The sequence below is a fragment of the Hemitrygon akajei genome, chromosome 2 (assembly GCF_048418815.1).
Source record: "Hemitrygon akajei chromosome 2, sHemAka1.3, whole genome shotgun sequence".
In the NCBI taxonomy this organism is placed as follows: domain Eukaryota; kingdom Metazoa; phylum Chordata; class Chondrichthyes; order Myliobatiformes; family Dasyatidae; genus Hemitrygon; species Hemitrygon akajei.
Genome location: NC_133125.1, coordinates 120,623,437 through 120,647,785, shown reverse-complemented (window position 1 = coordinate 120,647,785; position 24,349 = coordinate 120,623,437). Strand labels below are relative to the sequence as shown.

The 24,349-nt window shown below is 38.8% G+C and overlaps 1 pseudogene; it reads left to right on the top strand.

Annotated features, from left to right (window-relative positions):
* Positions 1-7,192: 7,192 nt before the first annotated feature.
* LOC140720839 (eukaryotic translation initiation factor 4E transporter-like) lies at positions 7,193-14,668 on the top strand (annotated as a pseudogene).
* Positions 14,669-24,349: the final 9,681 nt, after the last annotated feature.

Here is a 24,349-nt window from a genome sequence, read left to right as displayed (position 1 = left end):
TCAGAAATTGGATTGCAGAGGGTAAGAAGCTGCTCCTGAATCACTGAGTATGCACCTTCAAGCTTCTGTACCTCCTTCCTGATGGTAACAATAAGAAGAGGGAAGGTTCTCTTAGAATGCTCTCCATGGTACACCTGCCGAAATGTGTGAGTGTTTTAAGTGACATACCAAATCTCCTCAAACTCCTAATGAAATACAGCTGCTATCTTGCCTTCTTTACTTCTTTATAGCTGCATCGATTTGTTGGGACCAGGTTAGGTCCTCAGAGATACTAACACCCAAGAATATGAAATTGCTCTCTCTCCTCTTCTGATCCTTCTCAAGGGCAATTTGAGATGGACAATGATGTACCAGCTCAGCCCGCAATGTCCGTATTTCTTGAATCAATAAAAAAGAACATAGAGACTGATGCTAGTTTTTATTTAGTTTTGCCACTTGAACCTGTTTGATGCAGAATTGTAGCATTCTATCCAAGTGACATAAAGGAAAAATAGCAATCATATAAAATAGTATCTAGATTGGAAATGGGGAACAAAATCATACTTAAACTTATTGCTATCACTTCACCCAAAACTCAGCACTCTAGGTAGGATCAAATAATGTTACTCAAAAAAGCAGTTGAACCACAAAGAAGATGACAACCTTGTCATGGTTTGGAGGCTTATGAGCCTCAATGACCCACAGATCTATGTTGGCTGGAGTCAGGGATTTATGTTTTGGCTCTTGATAGGGTCACCCATGCCAAACAGGTCAAAGGGTAGAGGCCAGACTAAGAGTGGGCCGCCGGTCCTCCAGGTTTGGAGGTTCAGCTCAAGGCTAACAACCCTGACTGGTAGAAAAAGAATTTCAGAGTTGTATGTGCTGATACGTATGTACTCTGATAATGAATCTTACTTTGAACATTGGTCAAACAAAGCTGTTATGGATACAGTAATAAAGAATCTTTCTACATCTCAGTGTGATGGTATTCCTGAGTCTCCACCCGGGGGGGCTTGCATGACTGGCAGAAGTAAAAATGGAGAGGAAGCTACCAAAGATGGAGCATTGCTGCCCTAAGTACCAGCAGTGAAATGGGGAGTAAGCAACAAATTTTAAAAAACAGTAGAAAAGTCAGTGTTTTAGGTAAAACATGACAATGCTTCTGATATCAAAGTTTACCCTGCCAAAGATCTAAAATTTGTCAAAAAAACCTTTGCTGCAAACTGAAACATTCGCCTCACTGCATGAAAAGAGGAGAATATGCTAGTGGACATCAACTACCATAGTGCTGACCACATTCCTGAAAAGAGACAAATCAGATTGTGCTTAGTGTGTAGGGGTTTCTTAGCTGTCAGTTCTTGCACAATTCTTTCTATGCAGCCTCCTTCATGTAGCCAAAGAGTAGATCCCTATGTCACATTGTGGATTTTATCCAGCAAGAGGTCAAATGCCTGTAATCTTCCATTTATAGCAAATGTAAAGTACACAGAGAACAGCATCAATCATTTTGCCCCTGACTCACTGATCAAAGTGAACTATGGAGAATTCTGCTCACATTTAGCTCCCATCATGAATGTGACCATGTCATGCCTTCTACATAACGACATGCAAACCTTAATTTTATTCCATAAGTTGCCAACAAAAATAAAAATTGTAAATCTGTGCAAACTGGGATTAAGCAAAGTCTTGCCCTATTCCAACCCTCTTCTCATTCTACAAACTCGTATCTCACCATTAAGTTCCCAACTGAAGTGAAACTGAACAGTTTGGTGAATGAGGAATCATTTAACTTTCATTGCCCCACACACGTTTCAATCTCTTAACTTCAGTAAGCAGATGATGTCAGCAAATGTGTAGATTCAATTGTTCAATTGGTAAGCCTGAATATACTGGAGACCTGATCACTGAAGCAAATGAGAGAAGGAGCTTTATACTAAATCTCAGTACAGGTCCACAATCCCTTATCCAATATCCTTGGGGCCAGTTACATTTCGGAATTCAGAATGTTTTGGATTTCAGAATCCCTCCTTATTGGTTCCGGGACCCCCCGCAGATACAAAAAAAACATATGCTCAAGTCCCTTATTTAACCTGTCTCGGTGTGGGTGGACTTTAGGACCCGGCAGAGCTCTAGACTTATGCACATCCTCACATATACTTTAAATCATCTCTAGATTACTTATAATACCTAATACAATGTAATTGCTATGTAAATAGTTGTTATACTGTATTGTTTAGGGAATAATGACAAGAAAAATATTTTATTTCCAACAAAAACTTTTAAAAAACATAAAAATATACAGCTGTGAACCGAAAAAAACATATGGTAAATGACTTATTGGAATAAATGTAGAACGTCACTGTCACTATAAAACTTCAGTAACTTGTCTTTCTGTTTATTTAAATCATATACAGTGGTAGTCCCGACACCATATTCTTCAGTAAGACGCCGCACAGACACATCGCGATCAAGCTTCTGCAATAACTCCACTTGCTGCCTTATTGGTAATGATAGATGCTTCCTTCTCTTTTCACAGTGAAATTAAACACAAAGTCAACAGTGAACACAAAATATCAGCAATCAACAAATGCACGTGTAACCAGTACCAGCACTGAGCCACAACTGATGTCTGGCAGCCTCTGCTAGTGCTGCCAATTCACACCTGAGTGACGTCAGCTGTTGGTGAAAAAAACTTAGGTTTTCAGAGCTTTTTGGATTTCAGAATTTTGGATAAGGGATTCTGGACCTTTATTAACCTACCCAATGAGCAAAATGCCACACTTGCACCTGAAGAGACAAAAGACCTACCATTTGATTTGAACACATGTTTTAAAAAAGCAAAATACTGCAGAAGCTGTACTAATGAGAGAAAAAACTACAAGTTAGAGAAGCTATTAAAAAATAAAAGGAAATGAGAGAGGGGGATTGCTCTATTTTAATCCAACATTTTTAATTATCTGAACCCCAAAGCCAATCTTTCTGCTTTAGCAGAGTCAGAAAAGTGAATGGTGAGTGGTTTGCATTTGGGAGCCATATTTGCCATTCAAATGTTTTTTTTTGTGTTCTGGTCAGGTGAAACTTTTCTACATTAGTTCCAGTTTGGTGCCATCCATTCTATGGTTGGGTAACCAGAATTGCACATAATACTTCATATTTTATATATTAATGCTAGGTTTTTTTTACTTCGTGGAAAAAGCAAGTATATAATTTTATTTTACACAGCTTTAGAGCTTACACCAGTAGCTTCTTCCATATCCCCACTACACTCCATGTGAAAATGTTGTTCATGTATCTGTCAAGCAGGTAGACAGGGCACTGAAGAAGGTCTTCATAAGTCAGGGTACTGAATGTAAACTTTTGGAGGTTATAGTGTGATTATACAGGACACTGGAGAGACTGCACTTGGAGCATTATGCTCAGTTTGAGACACCCTACTGTAGAGAAGATGTTAATAAACTAGAAAGAGTGCAGGAAAGATTTATAAGGATATTACCAGGACTTGAGGGATTGACTTATAGGAAGAAGATGGAAAGGTGAGGACTTTATTCCTTGAAGCATAGGAGATGCATGTCTCTACAGGCTTATACAGGTGCGCGTTCCAGATAGTGATCCTCCTTCCATGACAACAGTTCAATTTTTCTAGGATTCAGACACTTCCGAGAAATAATTCTCTACTCTCTGCTTCTATTGACCAAACTGGATTTCTATATTCCTTAATTCAGATGCATCCACCAGCTCACCATAACACAACACTAGTCTGCTTTCTCCCAATATTCTCCCAAACTGTGACTTCATCAGGACTGTTATCTTTTGACAAGAGGCCAATCAACTGGCTTCCAGAAAAAAGATAAGAGAAGCTGACTGAAGAATGGTGATGTAGAATGTAGAGCTGATACTGCACGTTTTACAAGGAGCATAAACCATAACAATACTTCATGAAAAAACTCGCTCCAGGCTAAAGAAGCGACAAGGTCAAAGGCCTTTCATCAGAACATGAGATACTAGTGGTGAACAACGGAAATCCATTGAGATAGATTTTTGCCGTGTTCAGTAGTGTGAAGCAAATTAAAACACCATGCACAAATTAAATGAAAGAGAAGATTGGTAGCTCAGTTTGGCTGCCTGTTTGTAGGGCTGTTCGTTGTTCCTAGCAAGTGCTCATGTTAATTTGGCAAGACAGCTAAACTACATGGAATAATGGTAGCGCACTTTCAATCATCACAGGGCATGAAGACCAGGAAGGAATCAAGTTCATCAAGAAAGCTACAAAAGTCCTGGCAGAAGTGGAAAACAAGAGATCAAGAGAATTTTTAGAAGCTTGGTTCTCAACAGAAGACTCTATTAACAAGCATATTGAACTGGACGCAGTTTATGATCCTATGCATCCACAGGATCGGGACTGAGGAGTGAGCCTCAGACGCGTGAGGAATCATTGCTCACAATTACCAATAACAAGGGATAGGGGCCAGCGGAGCTCACTTATCTATCCAGTTGCCTGGGACCTTGTGGAGACTAGTGGCCAGCGTGACAGCCAGCCAATCAGAACAATGAGTCAGACCAGCATAAACATGTGCACTCAGCAGAAACAACACAATTGCACTTTGATGATGTCACCTCGACTGGTGATGAAACATTTGCGACCTACCCTTTAGGCTTAGCAAACAACACTACAAACACCATGTACTAATTTCCACATTTACTTTCATTGTTCTTGAAGGAAGGTCAGGATCAATAACGTTGTAGATCAGAATGACAGTATTTCCCCTGCTGCTGCAATTTCCTGTGTGCATTGCAAGATTCTGAAATAGCATGTGTTACAGAAGTATGATAGAATTAATTCAAAGCCATGAACTGTATCTATGAACACGGATTCACACCAGGGCTGAATTCCAAGTGTAACATTATATTTTTAAACAATCTAGTTATATTTCTAATTCCTGACTTTGAGAATATATTTTGTTCTAAAGGTTGGAGCCTTTCTGCTAAATATCATTAAATTTTCATTAGAGTAAACAAGAAATATTGTTGGATTTTGCAGTGTAAACACATTTTCCTAACATGCAAAGAAGATTGCAGACGACAACCTAGATGTGCAATGACAAACAGCATTAAAGCCTGGATAAATGTACAGAGCAGTCATCCCTTAGTCACATCTCTCCGTGAAAGGTTATTCGAGCAAGAAACCTAACTTTGGAGAATGAGACTTCTATAGCTGCCTGTTAGGGATTCTGAGTTATGGAATTATGTGAATATAGCTGATATTAATTCAAACATGAAACAGTACTCAAGAAATAAAAAAAAAGTTCACTTTTTAATTTCATTGGTACATTAAGGCCATTGAAATCAGAATATGGTTCATTCTGATTGTCCCATGGAAATAGACAATAGATGTATTGGTAATGACAGGTCTGTTTTGCCACTTAATATTATGGCTAGTTGTATAGTTAAGGAAGCATCCCCCAATACTGTAACAAAAGAGCTATAGAATATTTTAGGTGTCTGGAGTTTGTTCTCAGAAGCTCTTGAAAAAAACACCAGCTTCAAATATTCAAAAGGGTCCTGAAATACCACCATTGTAAATATGTGATTTGTCTGACTATATTCAAAATTTTAAAGTTAAGTAGGTGATTTCTGATATTTAAACTGTAGTTAATATTCCTTCTTCTCCAACCCTTGACCTTTCTCACCCACCTAACTTCGCCTATCACCTTCCAGCTAGCCTCCTTTCTCTCCCATCGCTTTTTATTTCTGGCATCTTCCCCCTTTCTTCTCAGTCCTGAAGAAGGGCCTGAAATGTCAACTGTTTATTGACGTCCCTAGATGCTGCCTGACTTCTGAGTTCACCCAGCAAGATGTGTGTGTTGCTTTTTAATGTTTAATTGCTATCTTTGTATTTAAGATGTATAAAGCAATCGTGCCAGTAGATTCTCTCAGTCTCTAACATCTGTTGTATGAATAAAGATTTCTAAGCTTCCCAGTTACAGTTTCCATGCGGTTCAGTTTAGACTGTCTCAACACTGCCAAATTGACTAAAAATAGTTACAGGACACTTCCCACAAGCAGTGCACAATCTATCATAGTGGGTCAGCTGGGTGCAATTTTATTTCATTGGATAAGTATTTTATTTCAGTTACAGTATGTTCTATCTTTCTTTTGGGACTTATTATTCAAAAGTCCCATCTATTTTATTTACCGTTTTGATCATTCGAATACATAACATAAGTATTCAAAGAGCACAAGAAAATAGGAGCAGTAACAGGCCACCAGTCTTCTCACGCCTGCCCCTCTATTCAATATGCTTATTGCTGATATATGTAGTTCTTAATTCATCTTCTTTTCTAGTTCCTCATGACTAATCATTCCTCGATTTTTCAAATATTTTTTCTATTGCAACCTGAAATGCACTTAATGATCCAACAGCCCCAGGGAAGCGTATTCTAAAGATTCACCGCCTTCTGAGTGATATCATTTAATCATACCTCTCTTTTCAATGTACAGCCACTTATTTTATACCCATGCCCCCTTCTGCATGACTTCCTCCTTAGTGAAAGCATCTTGGTATCTATCCTTCCAAGCCCTCTCAGGATTTTGTATACCAGGCACATCGGGACCACTACATTTTGGCACAATAAATTGGCTTGCCCCAGTTGGCCTAATTTTCATGGTAATAGTTTAAAAGGTATAAAAAAGACAAACTGAGTAACAAATTATGTAATTAAATGAAATACAGAACAAATTAACCACTACCAATACTACTGCAGTAGTGTAAAACTGTGTATTAGTTCCTAATACTTATCAATGGATAAGTTCATCCATATGCAACTGACCAAAATCAACGCAGACACCGAGTGCAGATAATGAACTGCTGCCATACAATGCTGTTGATGATTGCATCCTCCAAATCTTCACTTTCATTGTAACATTCAAGATGATTGTTGGCACTTCAAATTCTTCATAGTTTCGGACTTGCTGAAGTAGTGAAATTGTTTCATTTTCATTCCTGGCCATTTCTGGCGTCTCTAAGCCTGAATGCTTGAAACCGCTGCAATGTGTTCATGGATATTTTGACCCTTATGGGTTGTCGTCAAGCTTCCCTAAGTACTGAATGTAATGTGAAAGAGTATGCTCAATTGAGGATTTACAAGTAAAATAATTATTGTGGCTGTTCCTCACCTCTTCATGGGTTATTCATACCAGCCGGTTTCCTAGTATCATGAACCCAGCCATTTGTGACAAGGTAAAAAGACCTCACATGATATTTATTGCTTTGGTCCCCGTGGTAAAAGAAATTCTGTGTCCTCTGTGTAATGTGGATGAGCAAAAAGAAGCAGGAAGCATGGTGAGTGAAGAATCCGAGAGGAAAGAAAACAAGAACAGAGGGTTAAATAAAACAAATAAGAGAGAGGTGCTTAAGATTAGATAACTTTACTGGAACGTGGTTGTGTTTCAAAATCTGGAATTAAGTGACATAGCAATGGAGTTCATATATCAAAAGAGTTGAATATTTTGCACTGACAAATCAAATTTCAGATGATATTTGTGTTCCAACTTTTTGACTGCTATGGTTTATAATATAAACAATATTGTATAAATTGTTTAATTTATTACACAGTCCAGTGCAATCTGCTAAGCCCAGAGTTAAGCCTTAAGAGCACATAGTTAAAATCTTAAAGGACAACTATTCACCTAAACCTTTGATTATTGTTGAGAGATTTAGATTCCATAAAAGGAACCAAAAGGAATGTGAGTATATTCCACAGTTTGAGGCAGTGCTGAAACAATTGACTAAACAATAACTTTGGGCCGTTGCTGAATGACATATTATAGACTCCCTTAGGGTCTGCATAATGAGACAATTCAGAAACATTTGCTAACAGAAGACAGACGAACATTACAGAAGGCAATTTAGGTTAGTACATCTATGGAGATGGCAGCTAAAGAAGCATAGCTATTAAGCACATCTTCCAAGAGTTTCTACTGACTTTAAGAATAAAACACCCATTGGTGATCACTATTACCTTTGTGGCAAAACTGGGGATTCAGCAAAAGAATGCTAGTATAAGGAATTAGATTGCCGAAGCTGTGACAAAAAGGGACATATTGACTGCAATTGTAAAAGTAGAAAAGACACCGTCAAGCAGAAACACTAATAAAGAAAAATGACTTTTGGAAAAACAAGAAGAAATGTGAACAAGATGGAGTGAACAGAATGGATTGAGTGACTCTCACTCTATGGTTGAAGAAGCTTTGCATGTTTTATCAGTCCTGGCACATAAGGATGGTTATTGTGTGACCCCATGGTTGGATGGGGTCACAGTGAGGATGCAGGTGGACACGAGTGCGGCAACAGTGGTTGTGTCAGAGACAGCTTACATGGAGAAATTGTAACATCTCACCCCAGGAGGGGCAAGGTTGACTTTAAAGACTTATGCTGATGAGATTGTAAGGAAGGCGGGCTCTGTCGTGGGCAAAGTACTGGAGAGTTTAACATTGGTAGCTGAGCGAAGGGCGCTGAGTAGGCTACGGTCAATTATGGATAACTCTGAACATCCTCTACATAGCACCATCCAGAGACAGAGAAGCAGTTTCAGCGACAGGTTACTATCGATACAATGCTCCTCAGACAGGATGAAGAGGTCAATACTCCCCAATGCCATTAGGCTTTACAATTCTACCGCCAGGACTTAAGAACTTTTTAAAAGCTATTATTAATGCTTTTTGAGATAGTGATTTAGATGCATATCATATTTTTTTTACTGAGTTAAGTATTGTATGTAATTAGTTTTGCTACAGCAAGTGTATGGGACATTGGGAAAAAAAGTTGAATTTCCCCATGGGGATGAATAAAGTATCTATCTATCTATCTATCTATCTAATAAGAGGATCAGTGCATGTTGTAGTGGAGACTAATGAACAGAGAAAGAAACATCCACCATATATTGTTAAAGCTTGTTATCCAGCACTCTTGGGCCACTTGAGAATGGAGCAGCTCAAACTCAACTGGCATGAAGTGCAATTGATTGGTGAGGAACTGTTTACAAGAGGTATTGAAGAAACATGAAGGGTTTCAGTGCGGAACTGGGCAGTATGGAAGGAATCACAGTTAAGCCCGTGTTCTTAGCAGAGCAGCACAAGCAGCTTCTGAGCCTTAGTGGCAGCATGGATAAAAAAGGAAGAATTGAAGAAAAAGATCAATTAAATGATAAAATAAAAATGTGTGGCCTAAAGAAACCATATAGATAGTACATGGAATAGCTGCTAGAAATCAAATAATATCCATATAGAAAGCAAAGACCAGCATGTCTTTTGGAAAAATACGACAGTGAAGACATCTGGGACTCTGAAAAAGGGCATGCATACTTGTATCCCAGTTCTGGCAGGAGCTCGCCACTGGATGGAACTAAGAAGGACTATAATTCAGATATAGAGAGAGCAGTTCTCAAGTGAAGAATTGAAGATCTGTGAAAGAGAATAATGGAAGAAGATCTTGATTTTGTAGTCAATCCTCAGTGCCCAAGTTTTGGTGCTGGCTGTATGTGACCAATACCTCAAATACTCGATGATCTGGAAGTCCACTGGAAAATAAAGAGAATGGGTCGATTTGCCAGTGGGGAATTGGAAATGGGCATATAATATCACAAATCTTTGAACAGGATGCTAGAGACAATGACAGAAATGCTAGAGAAGGAAAGAAACAAGACCACAAGGAAAAACAGTTTAAGAGGAGAGTCTGATGATGACAGATGTGTTTTTGGTGAGCAGAGGCAATGTGAGTACTATAGTGAAGAGGAAACATAATGGTGTTCTGCTGGCCTCACAAGTTAATCAGATACAATAAAGTTGACAGGCTTTGACGATGAAGTGCTATTGCTAGATCCAAGACAGTCAAAGAGGTGGAGGAAGATGTCCTTCCCAAACCCTGAACCCTCATTAGGGATCTTTGACTTCAATGAGATCTTCAATGTGGAGAAAAGTGTACTTGGACTTGCATCAAAGATTGAAGTGGTGCTTGGTGAAGGATTAGTATCATCCAGTTGGTTCAGTCAAGTAGGTTCTGTTGAGTAACTTAAGTAGATCAAGTAGTCATGCCAGTAGCCTGCGGACTATCCTACATGAAGAACTTGGGAGACTTGTTGATCCAGAGTAGAGGATTCAGAATAAGTGGGGAGGAAATATGTTTTGTATTCATGTATATTTAGACCTTACGGATTGGCATCAAGCTTCCCTGTAGGTGTTACATAATGATATAATGTTAGAGGGCATTCTGGGTAGATAACTTACAAGTAAAGCAAAGAGCAGCACATTTGTCCCTCATCTCTCCTTCTCTCATGTCTTATTCATGGTCAGTACCACAAATATAACAAGCACAGTGAGTAAAACATTGTTTAAATATCTTACTGCTTATTTCTCATCAACTATTAGTAATAAATATCACTGTTTTTTTAACATAAGCACAAGTAACTGATGCTATTTAAAAACTGTTCACTTGAAGCATGGTGTTGTGCCCAAAGGTCACACAATTGCACGTGACTGGTGCTAGTTACAAACTGTTCAGCAACAGGCTCCTGCCCCAATTAAGTAGCATAGTGTTCCAAATAAATGAAGGGAAACCCGACTATTTTCTCAATTAGTTTTTGTTTTTTTACAAGTTATTCCAAATAAGCGGTCATCCCAGTTTACTGATGGCCCAATTAACCAGAATCCACTGTATTTATCTTTTAATCTACAAGCAACAATGACCTGAACATTCCAGCTTCTGTTGGTAGGACAACCATTTAATGCAAGATATCAGCCGAGTAAATCTTCTTTTGATTGCCTCCACTGCTAGTAGATCCTCTTTCAGATTAGAGTGACAAAAACTATACACGATATTCTAGTGTGGCCTTATCAACTCTCTGTATGACTGTAAAAATGTCTCAATGTTTTTATTTGTATCATTTTTTTTGCAATAATGGTGTAAATGCTATTTACTTTCTTAATTACATGTTGGATTTTGCTTCTAACTTCTTATGATCCATGCACTGAAACACATATGTCCCTCCGAATTTCACTAATTCTCAGTGTCTCTCCATTTATAAAATAAGCCGTTATTTTTTTTTTCCTCATGCTGGTATGTATGACCTTACACTTCCCCATATTAAACTCCATTTCCATGTTTTTGCACAGGTGCTCAATATACAGTATGCACGTCCTTTTGCAAAATTGAAATATCCACATCATAATGTGCCATTCCATCTGTCTTTGTAACATAGCAAACCTGGAAGCTTTACTCGTCCAGGCCTTTAATGTAAATGGTAAACAATTGCAGATGAATAAATAATCCCCAGAGTACTTAACTAGTACAAGGACCACTTTATTCCATCTCTTTGATTTTTTTCTATGTGACAGCTGGTTTTCAGATACAGTTTCAAATTTATTCATCACATCTACATTGAAACATACAGTGAAAAGCTTTGTTTGTGTTAACAGCCAACACACTCAATGATGTGTTGGGGGCAGCCCGCAAGGGCTGAAACCATGAAACCGTGAACACGACCCTTGATCGTCTGAATATCTGCATGAATCAGGATCCTCTTTATTGATTACAACTCAGCATTTAATACCATCTTCTCCTCAAAGCTAATTAGTAAACCCGAAAGACCTGGGCCTCCATACCCCTTTGTGCAATTGGATCCTGGATTTCCTCGCCTGGAGACCCCAGTCAGATCAGATTGGCAAATACATCTCCTCCACAATCTCCATCAGCATAGGAGCACCATAGGGATGTTTACTTAGCCCCCTGCTCTACTCAATTTACACTTATGACTGTGTGGCTAACTAAAGCTCCAACACCATATACAACTTTGCTGATGACACCACTGTTGTGGGCTGTATCAAAGGTGATGATAATCAGCAGATGGGAGGGAGACTGAAAACTTAGTGGAGTGTTATAATAAGAACAACCTCTCACTCAATGTCAATAACACCAAGGAACTGGTTGTACACTTCAGGAGAGGGAAACCAGAGGTCCATGAGCCAGTACTCAAAGGATTAGAGATGGAGAGGGTCAGTAACTTTCAATTCCTGGTGTCACTATCTCAGGGGACCTGGACCAATCATATAAATATAATTGTGAAGAAAGCACAACAGTGCCTCTACTTCCTCAGGAGACTGTGGAGATTTGGCATGTTGTCAAAAACCTTGGCAAACTTCTTTATATTTATAGTGGAAAGCATGATGACTAGCTGCATTGTGGTAGGTATGGAAACACCAATGACTTTGAGCGGAAAATCCTAGCAAAGTTAGTGGATTCAGCCAAGTACATCACGGGTAAATCCCTCCCAATCACTGAGCACATCTACATGAAATGCTGCCGTAGAAAATCAGCATCCATCATCAACAATCCTCAAAACCCAGGCCATGCACCTTTCTCACTGCTGTCATCAGGTAGAGAGTACAAGTGCCTCAGGACTCACACCACAAGGTTCAAGAACATTTACTAACCTCAAACATCAGGCTCTTGAACAAGAGGGGATAACTACCTTCATTCTATTTCCGGTGTTCCCACAACCGGTGGTCTAACTTTAAGGACACTTTATCTTGTTATTTCATGCTCATTATTTTTAATTTATATTTGCATTTCCACAGTTTGTTGTCCATTGATCCTATTTACAGTTACTCTCCTAGAGATTTTCTATGTATGCTCATAGAAAAAAGAACCTCAGTATTGTATGTGCAGACATGTATGTACTCTGATAATAAATTTTACTTTGAACTTTGAACTTAATGTTGATGAGTTTTCATTCTATTTATCTTTCTCAAATAATTTGTTATTTCCTCTTTGATTATAATACCTAACATTTTGTCTCCAATGGAATCTAAACTATCTGGCTTATCATTACGTATCTTCTGCTTCTCTATTTCTGAAAGAAACTAGTCACATTAGCTGTTGTCCAACTTTCTGGAACACGCCCATAAATTAGCGAGTTTTTTGAAACTTTCAACCAATTGCTCCACCAACTTTGCAACACCTCCTTTAAAACTATTAGTTGCAGTTCATCAAGTTCTGGAAACTTGCCCACCTGTAGCCCCATGAATTTCTTTATTATATTCTCCTCTGTGAAATGAAATGAGTCCACCTGATATTTTCAGGGTATTGGCAGTGCCCTACATATTGAAGAACTAATGTAAAGAATTGATTTAACTATTTGTCATTTCTTTGTATCCTGTTCATTCATTAAACCACAACCCTCATTCTCTCAAACACGAGGAAATCTGCAGATGCTGGAAATTCAAGCAACACACACAAAATGCTGGTGGAACGCAGCAGGCCAGGCAGCATCTATAGGAAGAAGTCCTGACGAAGGGTCTCGGCCGGAAGCGTTGACTGTACTTCTCCCTATAGATGCTGCTTGGCCTGCTGCGTTCCACCAGCATTTTGTGTGTGTTGCTTACCCTCATTCTCTACAAGTTTTGCAACTACATGTGGGCATCTTCTTATGGGGTAACCATTGCAGTATTTATTTATTTAGCAGTACAGTGCGGAGTAGCACCTTCTGGACCTTCAACCACATTCCACAACCCCGAACAGACCCGATTAATCCTGACCTAATCATGCGGCAATATACAATAGCCAACTATCCTACCTAGTCTGTGTTTGGACAGTGGGAGGAAACAGGACCACCCTGAGAAAAATTATGCATTCCACAGGGAGGATATACAGACTACTTACAGAATAGCTGAAGAATCAAACTCCAAACTCTGGAACACCCTTGCTGAAATAGTGTCGTTCTAATCATTGTGCTACCCTTGGCTTCATATTATACATAAATTTTTCTTGAAATTAATTTCTGACTTGTGAGCTTTCTGGTCTGGAAAACGTCCATTAATTCTTGCTGTACTGTATGCCCACTCTTTTGCTTTTATGGTGCTGTTGATTTCCCTTGAGAGTCATGGCTGCTTCTTGCTCGCTTTAGAATACTTGTCCTTTTGTACGTACTGTATCTATCCTGCACCTTCCAAATTTCTCCTAGATACTCAACCCACTGCTGTTCTACCATCATTCCTGCTAGTGTTAACTTCCAATGAACTTTTGGCAGCTCCTCTCTCATGCCTCTGTAATTCCCTTTACTTCACTATAATATTTATAGATCTGACTTTAGTTTCTTCCTCTCAAACTACAAGGTGAATGCTATCATATTATGATCACTGTCTCCTAAGGGTTCTTTTACCTTAAGTTCACTAATCAAATCTCGTTGATTACACAAAGGCGGCAGGCAGTCTAACGGTGAGTGATTGTCTTGGACATTTTTCCTGTGATCACAAAATTCTGGTGGATGTCAGTAACTTAGGATTCTGTGAGTCCCATTGTCTGGTTTATTGGTCTTGGTTGCAGTGAGGACACAGCTTCATGCTGCGGTGTCACCTGTTTGCAGCCACTAGGAGAGGAGACAGCAGAGGTGGTGTGGCGCAGTGTCCATGATGGATTGGGAGCAGGTCCCTCAATCAGTGCTGCCCTCCGATGTTTCTCAGTGGAAAACAAGCGGATTGCATATGTGTGGACTGCTGAGAGCCTGTTCTTGCCAATAACGTTCATGCTCCATCAACCTACAGGATATATCACTTAGGTACATACTACATTATATTTTTTATGTGACTGTATAGTTACTGCTTTCTTATGTGTATTATATGTGCCCTGTGCTGTGTATGACTGTTGGTACTGTTTCTTCAACCTTGGCCCTGGAGGAACACAGTTTTGTTTGGCTGTATTCATAAGTATGGTTGAATGATAATTAAACTTGAACTTGAACAACATCATACCTGCTAATCAATAATTGCACTGCAAAATCATCTACCTGATTATGCATATTGTGTGCATGTAAATATAACACCTTTAGTCCTGTATTCATCAACAAGAGAAAGAATGCAGATGCTGAAAATCCAAGCAACGGACACACAATGCTTGAGAAACACAGCAGGCCAGGCAGCATCTATGGAAAAGAGTACAGATGACATTTCAGGCTTCTGCCCCTTTTCTTTCTTCTATGGACATCTGTCCTCTCCTATCAGATTCCCCCTTCTCCAGCTTTGTATCTCTTTCACTTTCCAGCTCTTTACTTCACTCCCTTAGTCTTACCTCTCACTTTGTGGTTATTCCTCCCCTCTGCCCAGCTTACTTACTCTGACTCTTCATCTTTTTTCCAGTCCTAATGAAGGTTCTTGGCCTGAAATGTCAGCTGTTCCGTAGATACTACCTGGCCTGCTGAGTTCCTCCTGCATTTTGTGTGTTTTCAATATTCAGCACCCTTTTCAATTTTGCCTTAATGTAAGTGGAAGTTAAATTCTTACACCTTTCTTAACTACACACTATATTTACTTGTGTACCAGCTGCTCCATCCTCTGCCCTATCACTCCAATTCCTATCTCCCTGCCAAAGTAGTTTAAAACCTTCCAAGAGCTCTAGCAAACCTGCCCACAAGGATATTATTCCCCTTTGAGTTCAGCTATAACATTCCCCAGAAGAAATCCCAATGATCCACAAACCAGAAATCCTACCCCTTTCAGCCACATACTCATCTGCTGACCATCACTGACACGTGATGGGCAGCAATCTGGAAATTACTCCCCTTGAGGTCCTGCTTTTCAGCTTTCTAAACTCATCCCTATATTCTCTCTTCAGGACCTTATCCCTTTCCTACCTATGTCATTAGTACCAAAATGTACTATGACTTTTGGCTGCTCACCCTTGCACTTTAGAACACTTGAACCCAATCTGAGATGTCCCTGAATCTAGCACCTGGGACCTGGGAGATGACATACCAGCCAGCTGTCTTTTTGACATTTACAGAGTCTCCTGTCTCTTCCTATAAATATGGAATCCCTTATCACTGTTATCGCATGAACAAAGTCACCAGAGAACGCAGTTAATGGATATGAAAAGTAGACTTTTTATTTGATACACACACTCTCATCTGATACATAATCTGACAGCCTTTTGGAGTCATATGTGAGAGAGAGAGAGAGAGAGAGAGAGAGAGAGAGAGAGAAATAGGAGAGACACAGAGAGAAAGGGAAGAGAAGAAAGTATCTTTTTATTTGATACACACACTCACAAATAAACTGAAAGCCTTTTGGAGTTACAAGAGAGAGAGGAGAGAAAGAGCAAGACCAATTTGGAGCAAGAGGTTTGCCTGACCCAATGCTGCATGAAATTTTATGTGCTATGATCAAAGGATAATTCCACATTTACACTGCATACACACGAACTTCACATTCTCACTTTGTACTCATACCACAGACATCTAAATGACACCCAAAGAACAGACTTAACAAGCATTGTCTGGTCTTCCAATTATCTGTGGTGTTTTCCACATAGCTGTGGCTCACTGTTTTAGGAACCCATTCTTCAGAGCTGCATTTTAGATTTAATCCACAATTCATATCCAAATCTGAAGACTAGTGGCTGAAGTTATTTGCTATATCAGCTAACCCAAAAAAATGCTCTGACTATCCTTTTTTTCTTCTCTTTCCCCATTCCGTCCTCAGCCACAGCGCCTGACTCGGTGCCAGTGATTAGGTTGTTGTGACTTTTCCCTGGCAGGTCACCCACTCTGAACAATACCAAAGTGTTATGCTTGTTATAGGAGAATTCTGCATTACCTGCCTTTACCCTTTCTTTCTCCTGACAGTCACCCGTCTACCTGCCTCCTGCATCATAGGTGTGACTACTTCCCTGTAGCTCCTAACTATCAGCTGCTCATTCTCCCATTTAAGCGAAAGGTGATCAAGTTGCAGCTCCTGTTCCCAAACAGAGTTTTTAAAGAGCTGCAGCTGGATGCATCTTATGAAGATGTAGTTATTGGGCAGACTAAGGAGTCCCTGAGATCCCACATTTCACGTGAAGAACATACCACCAACACTGTCTCCATTCTCATAGCATGAGCTATGTACTAACAGGCAACAAAAGATAAAAACTTACCAGAAACGTACCTATAGCCTTCACCTTTACTTGTGAAAGCCTACTGAGCCAAAGCCTGACCACCTGACACTATCCACTGTGGTTACTCCCACATTTGCTGTCCTGCTCACATCTCATTTCCTTTGATTGGCTGAAATAAAACTCACTCCAAATGATATTTGTTGCTTTTAAATAGCATCCACTCTGCAGCTTTCTTGCTCTGTCAAATCTATATGTTTTCAGGTATGTTCTGAAAAATATAATTGGCAGTGTATATATGAGGTATAATGGGCATTACAAATCATCAGTTGGTATTGTTCTATTGATCTATTATTGTTACATTTGCCAACATACAGTGAAAAACTAAGTTTTGAATGCCATGCATACAGATAATTTCAGAAACATAAGTACTTTACCAGGGAAAAGCAGTAAGAGAATGCAGAATACCTTGTTACCATTACAGTTATAGACAAAGTGAAATACAGGCAAATGATGAGATGGAAGACCATTAGATACTGGAGCAGAATTGGGCCATTTTGTTACCATTGTGTCTGCTGCACTATTTCATCAAAACTTATCCGATTTTCCTCTGAGCCCCAATCTCCTGCCTTCTCCCTGTATCCTTTCATGCCCTGACTAATCAAGAATCTATCAACATTTGCCTTAAATATACATAAAGGCTTGGCATTCACAGATGCCTGTGGCTAAGAATTCCACAGATTCACTACCCTCTGGCTAAAGAAATTTCTCCTCATCTCTGTTGCAAAGGGACACCTCTCTATTCTGAGGCAGTGTCCACTGGTCTTAGACGCTCCTACCGTAGGAAACATCCTGTCCACATCCACTCTATCAAAGCCTTTCACCATTCGATAGGTTTCAATTTGGTCACACTTTACTCTTCTGAATTCTACTGAATACAGACCCAGAGCCATCAAATGGTCTTCATGTTCAATTCTGGAATCATTTTTGTAAACCTCCTTTGAATCCTCTCCAGTTTCAGCATTAGTCAAAACTACCGGCCCTTCCACCTATCTTCGTATCATCTGCAAACTTAGCTGCAAAGCCATCAATTTTATCATTCTATCAATATAATATTGACATAACATATAAAAGAATCAGTCCCAACACCACTAGTCACCAGCAGCCAACCAGCAAATGCTCCCTTTATTCTCTCTCTTTGCCAACTGCCGATTAGCCACTGCTTAATTGATGCTAGGATCTTTCCTGTAATACCATGGGTTTGTTGCTTGTTAAGCAGCCTCATGTGTGGTTGCTTGTCAAATGCCTTCTGAAAATCCAAGTACACAACATCAACAGATTTTCCTTTGTCTATCCCACTTATTATTTCTTCAAAGAATTCCAACAGATTTGTCAAGCAAGATTTTTCCTTGAGGAAACCCTGCTGACTACGGCCTATTTTATCACATGCCTGCAAGTACCCTTTAGCATCTACCTCAGCATGGCAAGGGCCATGATGAGGTAGACCGTGAGAACAAAAATATGCCTTCCACACAGAAGGTCTGTTTAAGACCTCATAACAGCAGAATAGGTCCTTCAAGCTGGTGGTGCATGTTTTCAAGCTTTTGTACATTCTACCTCGTAGGAAATACTTCTTCAAGAGTTCATAAGTTCAGAGGCAGCAGAAGTGTAATCATTAAGAATAGTAACAGTGGAAACTCAACTTTTTTACCTGACAGCATATATCCTGTACTCACCAAGATAGCATTCTGTGTTTCACAATAATTGCTTCAAATCTACCTGAAACATAGTTTGGTTTCAAATTAAAAAATAAGATTTTCTGTGAGTTAATTCCACAGTCCTTCTGCTTTATCACAATTAATTTGAAATATTTTGTATGAGTTGTTGATGGAGACAAATTAGCTCATGCATTTATCAGTGTATTGGTGTTCTTAACTCACCACTGAGTATGCAGCCTCTTGAGCAACAATGGAATTTCTCTGTGAATGAAATCATTGACAGGCAATGCCACTTCATACTGAGAGAGTGAAATAACTTTGATGTTATCTAACAAATGAGAGACTTCTCTCACAATGAGACTTCAAATTATTTCCAAATGGTGCTCACCAGCGTTAAACATGAAATGAATTTTCAGAAATAAGAATCACTTATTCATGTCATTCAATATTCAAATTTCAGAATTAACCAATTCTGTACACCTCCTTTTGAAGAGAGTGAAAATCATACTGACTTTCTTTTTTTAATTAAGCCATACTGCATGCATTGTAAATATCCGTTTTGTACTAACTGGAGTAGCACCACAACCTTGTTGGCTTGACCAATGAAAATAAAGTTATATTATATCCTACTGTGCCTCACCTTGCTGACACAGGTTCTTATTAAAACAAGCAGAAACCCTGCTAGTTTGTAGAATTTTGACCTGGTGACATCCTAATTAGGGCAAAACCTAATCAATTGGTGATCAACTCAAGAACTATGTCAGAAGGCAATAGAGATTTACCTGAAATTTATCATACTCTCTTTAAAACAACTTCTCTGGTGTCCAGGAAGATCAGGATGATCAGCAGAAGAACAAAACTGGTTGAAAAAGGCACATAAGGCCCACCTTCTCTAAGACAAATAGGATAGGAAATAAATATTGGCCTTATCAATGATACCAATGTCCTACTCATCCATGTATTTATTTTTTAATCAATTGAACTGACAGTCATTTGATTGAATAACCTGTGCTTCTTTCTTCTCCCTCCTTACTCTAATTTTTGTTTAGGAGCCTAGTCATTCCAAGCCCTATACTACTACCAAGTTTACCTTGATGACTACTTCTTTGGGTCTCCTGCAATACATGCATCTTGTCATTAAACAAGAATTATATCACAGGCAAACTGCCTCTCCAGCCCAAAGAGTCCAAGCTAACCACCAAACACTAGTCTGTAGTAATGCTATACTAATACCATTGCCTAACTTTTCCCTCCCACCCTACAGAACCTACGTCTCACTTGCGTGACTAGCTGCAGCTCCGTCACTCTAACTCCCATTTCCTACCACTGACTGTAGCATGATACCCATTGGTAAAAGTCCAATTTTCCTTTGATGCCGAGCTTTTGAAATTGTCAGAGATGCATTTGCTTTTCCTCTTCTTGGTACTTTGCCAACGTCATGCTCCTTTGACATCGCATTTCAAGTTATAATTAAGCACAATGAACCAACTCAGGACAATATGTGAACAATTTTAAGAAAAACAATTTTTTCATAAGTCTTAACAAAAAAGAAACTTTAATTCTTAAATACATTGACAAAATGGAGCATCTGTTGCCAAGCACTTTTGAAACTGGCTCTATGTGCCTCATTGTCAGCAGACTTCCAAACACTCTGTTAAGCATGGCATCAAAGAACAGACCCACGTGAAAATAAAGTGGTTTTAATGTGGGAACAATGTGGGCAATGATTACCATGAAAATCAAGGGAAAACAACTGCATTTGTATTGAGAGAAATGGACAGTGTTCGTGAATCCAGACTGTGGTGACATAACTATTCAACTTAATACTCTGATATATGGTTGTTCGTTTTGTTGGATATATCACCAAAAGTTTTATGAACTATCTTCCATCTCTAAATAATGTGTCCAGCCAAGCAGCAACTTATCCGATCTCCAATATTCTTGCAGCTAAAAGAAAATCAAAGTTAAAAGAAAAAAAAAATAACACATTCTCTTTTAAAGCTCTGCTCTTACTCTCTTAGGTAGTTTTCATGAATTTCCAGGTGGTTAATTCTTGGAGACTTAATGACAAACCCAGTTATTTTTTCAGCAACATGACACTGATAGCATCATTTGGACCCTGATGTCAATTTCATTTGGAGGTAAACAAGAAAGGGTTGCCTTGAGTAGACACCAAACATTATCCATTCAGATGAGGCTGAGAACAAGAACATCTTTATAAAGAGACAATGAGGTGGCACCTGATGGCTAATAAAGAAGTTATATATCTATTGTGGTGCTTGATCTGACCCCCATATTTTCTCGTTATCTTTTTAGTTAGATGCTTGCCTCAGAGATTGCTTGATTCTAGCTCATTTCTGTGGGTTCAGAGATGGTTGATGATTGTGGAATATGCAAACACTGCACAAGTGGGGCTTCATGGCATGTGGTGCATGAAGATGTGGGTGGAAGGTTATAGGAGGTTCTGCATTCTTTCGTGTGCAGTCATCAAAGGGTTTGGAGGTTCTCATCCCAATCCTCTGTTCTAAAAAGAATTGTGTGTCTAGAATTCCTTCAAGTCAATGAAGGTGCTACAATTTTTCAAGGAAAATTTGAGAACATCCTAGGTTAACTTTCATTGCCCTCTGAGTAATTTCTTTATGTGATAGAACATAAAGTAAAGGACCTATTTTCAAGAGTCTAGTGTTTAGCTTGCACACAATATAAGAGCCTACTTAGTGGTATTAGAGCTTCATCGCTAGCAGTTTAGCTGGGAAATAGACACAAAAGTTACTTCAAACCTGAGGATTTGACAGAAGGCTCAATGATGACATCATTCCACTACTTTGAGATATATCTTCTCTAGTATTTCATGCCTCAAAGGTGGAGGTGAAGCAGAAATTTTAAGCACACTTCTTTATTTCTCAGCTGTATTTTACATCTTCATCATCACTAACAAGAGAAAATCTGCAGATGCTGGAAATCTGAGCAACACACACAAAATGCTGGAAGAACTCAGAAAGCCAGGCAGCATCAATGGAAAAGAGCACAGTCGATGTCTTGGGCCGAAACCTTTCGGCAGGACTGGAGAAAAAAGCTGAAATGTCTATAGTGTGCAAGTGGTGGAGGAAAGAGTTGCCTGAGGAATTCTTCATGTTTTTCTCAAGAGTCACTAAATACCATTTATCTTAGATTCATGAAATCATTCTGATATTTCCAACCTGGTTTGTATTTTATTTTGACACTAGTCAAGAATACAGATGACCCCTATATTTTGGAGAGCTGTGTTCTTAGAAAACCACCAGTATCAACGTTTTGATGAAGCTATAACAAAAGGAAGACAGCAGCTATATTTTATTAGGAGTTGAGATTTGTAGAAAACTTCTATGAGTATACTGTGTTGAGCATTCTGACTTGCTGCATCACTGTCTGGTATTGGGGAAGGGTCTACCACACAAGATCAAAGTAAGTTGCAGAAACTTGTAAAGTTAGACAGCTCCATCATGGGTACTTGCCTTTGTAGAGTCCAGGACATTTTCAAGGAACTGTGCCTTAGGAAGATGGCATTCACCATTTTGGGCTCCCACCACCCAGAATATATCATCTTCATATTGTTATTGTCGGGAAGGAGGTACAGAAGCTTGAAGGCTGACACTCACGCTTCTTCTCCTCTGCCATCCAATTTCTAAGGAGATGAGCTATACAGCTCTCATTACATGCAGATGCAGGTCAACTCTTTGAGTGATTAGGCAGAAAGTTTGAAGTTAATAACTCATCTCCTTCTACCTTAGGGCACAAATGTATCAATCACCCCTGCTGTGGACACTTCTTGGAGGTCCAAGATCCGTATGCTCCACAACCGCTGGACTAAATGTGTAAATGTAGGAGGGAACTTTGTTGAAAAATAAATGTGCTAGGTTTTCTAAAATTGACTCCTACTACCTTAGGCCACGAGCTTATCAATGTGTGTGTGTGTGTGTGTGTGTGTGTGTGTGTGTGTGTGTGTGTGTGTGTGTGTGTGTGTGTGTGTGTGTGTGTGTGTGTGTTATCCAAGTAAAATGAGTTATATTAAATATATATTTAATATAACTCAGTTTTGCCCTATATTAATTTATCATATATTTCATAGTACTGCTGCCATAAAGTTACCAAATTTCATGACATATGCTGGTGTTATCACATCTGATTCTGATTGTACATTATGCAAATCTGCATTATCTGCAAAATGTTAAGTAATAAAGTAGAAAAACAAACAAACTTTGTTTCATTGGTTACTTTGTTCACATAAATTTCATCAGAAGGAAGAATTTATTCTGTATACCTGATTGTTGGTTCTGATTTCTGAATTGGGGTTGCTTGTAATCTTGACCCATTATAAATAATCAAATGGTAGAATAGATTCTGTCCTAGGACATGAATATGAATCTTAAATCACCTTTTTTTTTTAAATCTTAGTGCAGGAAAACCTACCTATCAAGCCAAACTTGGTGAAACTCAAAATAGTTATTGGCATGACTGTAATTTATTTCACATATGATCTGTGATTGGCTATGTGCATAGTATTTCCACAGGAAAGAGAGAAACAGATTAGAATAATCAGGAACAGTGGATGCTCAAACTTACTTCATAACTGCTATGATAAAGAGCAAGTTTATTCATTCATGTAGTTGGCTGAAACTTCTACAGACAACTAACAATTATGCTGATTGCCCTCAAAAATAATCCTTGAATTAACATTCTGATAGGCCCTGCTGCAAAAAAGCATATTTTGAAATACTTGCAATACATATGCAGAGAATTTAATGCATCTGCTAGATGCTAATCATCTAATTTGCTTCGTATTTTGTTTTGCAATCATATTCATTCATTCTTATTTTTTAAATGAGCATTAATGTGTAATTTAAATATGTAATTTTATCAGATCTACTTTGAAAAGAAAAGATTAGCATTTCTGAATAAGGTTGATTCCCTGTGGCATCTATTCTTCCTTTTGATGGAGTTGAATTAATATCTGCAAATGATGAAAAGAGCTTTGATTATCTTGGCCTTGACATTTATCCCGCATCATGGTGAGGGTCAAGTTGTAGGGTTAAATTAGAATAAGAATATTCCTCCAAGCTCGAATTCATGTTCTCAGATTCACATAATACGAGTAGTTTGTACGTACATCTGGTATGACTGCTGCAACTTTAGCACCTGTTTCTGCAACTATAGCATCAGAATATATGTGGTACTATCCTCCCATTGGAATCTCAGTAACTTAATTAGCATATGTAAAACAGGTCTGCACAGTACTAATCTCAAAGTTCAAAGTAAATTTACTATCACAGTACTCATTTGTGATATACAACACCGAGATTAACTTTCTTGTGGACATACACATCAAGTACCTGAAACACAATAGAATCAATGAAAGACTGCACCCAACAGGGCTGACAAACAACAGATGTGCAAAGATTATTTTAAGCTTCATAAAGAGAGACAGGAATTTCAGTGTAAGGCTTGTTACAAGAATCACCCCTTCTAATAATAATCAGTGAGGTACAAAGAATCTGTACATACCAACAGGTATCTTTTATTGTCTCAACTAAAAAGTACACGGGTTCACACATTATCTAGTCATGTGTACCCTACTAGAACCCCTGACCCTCTATGAAAAGTTAATGAACAGAAAAGGTATTATCCAAGAAATGAGTCTATGCTGGCCAGGCATTCCTCGTGGTCCCAATCTCCACGTGTCCATGGGGTCCTCCTTATC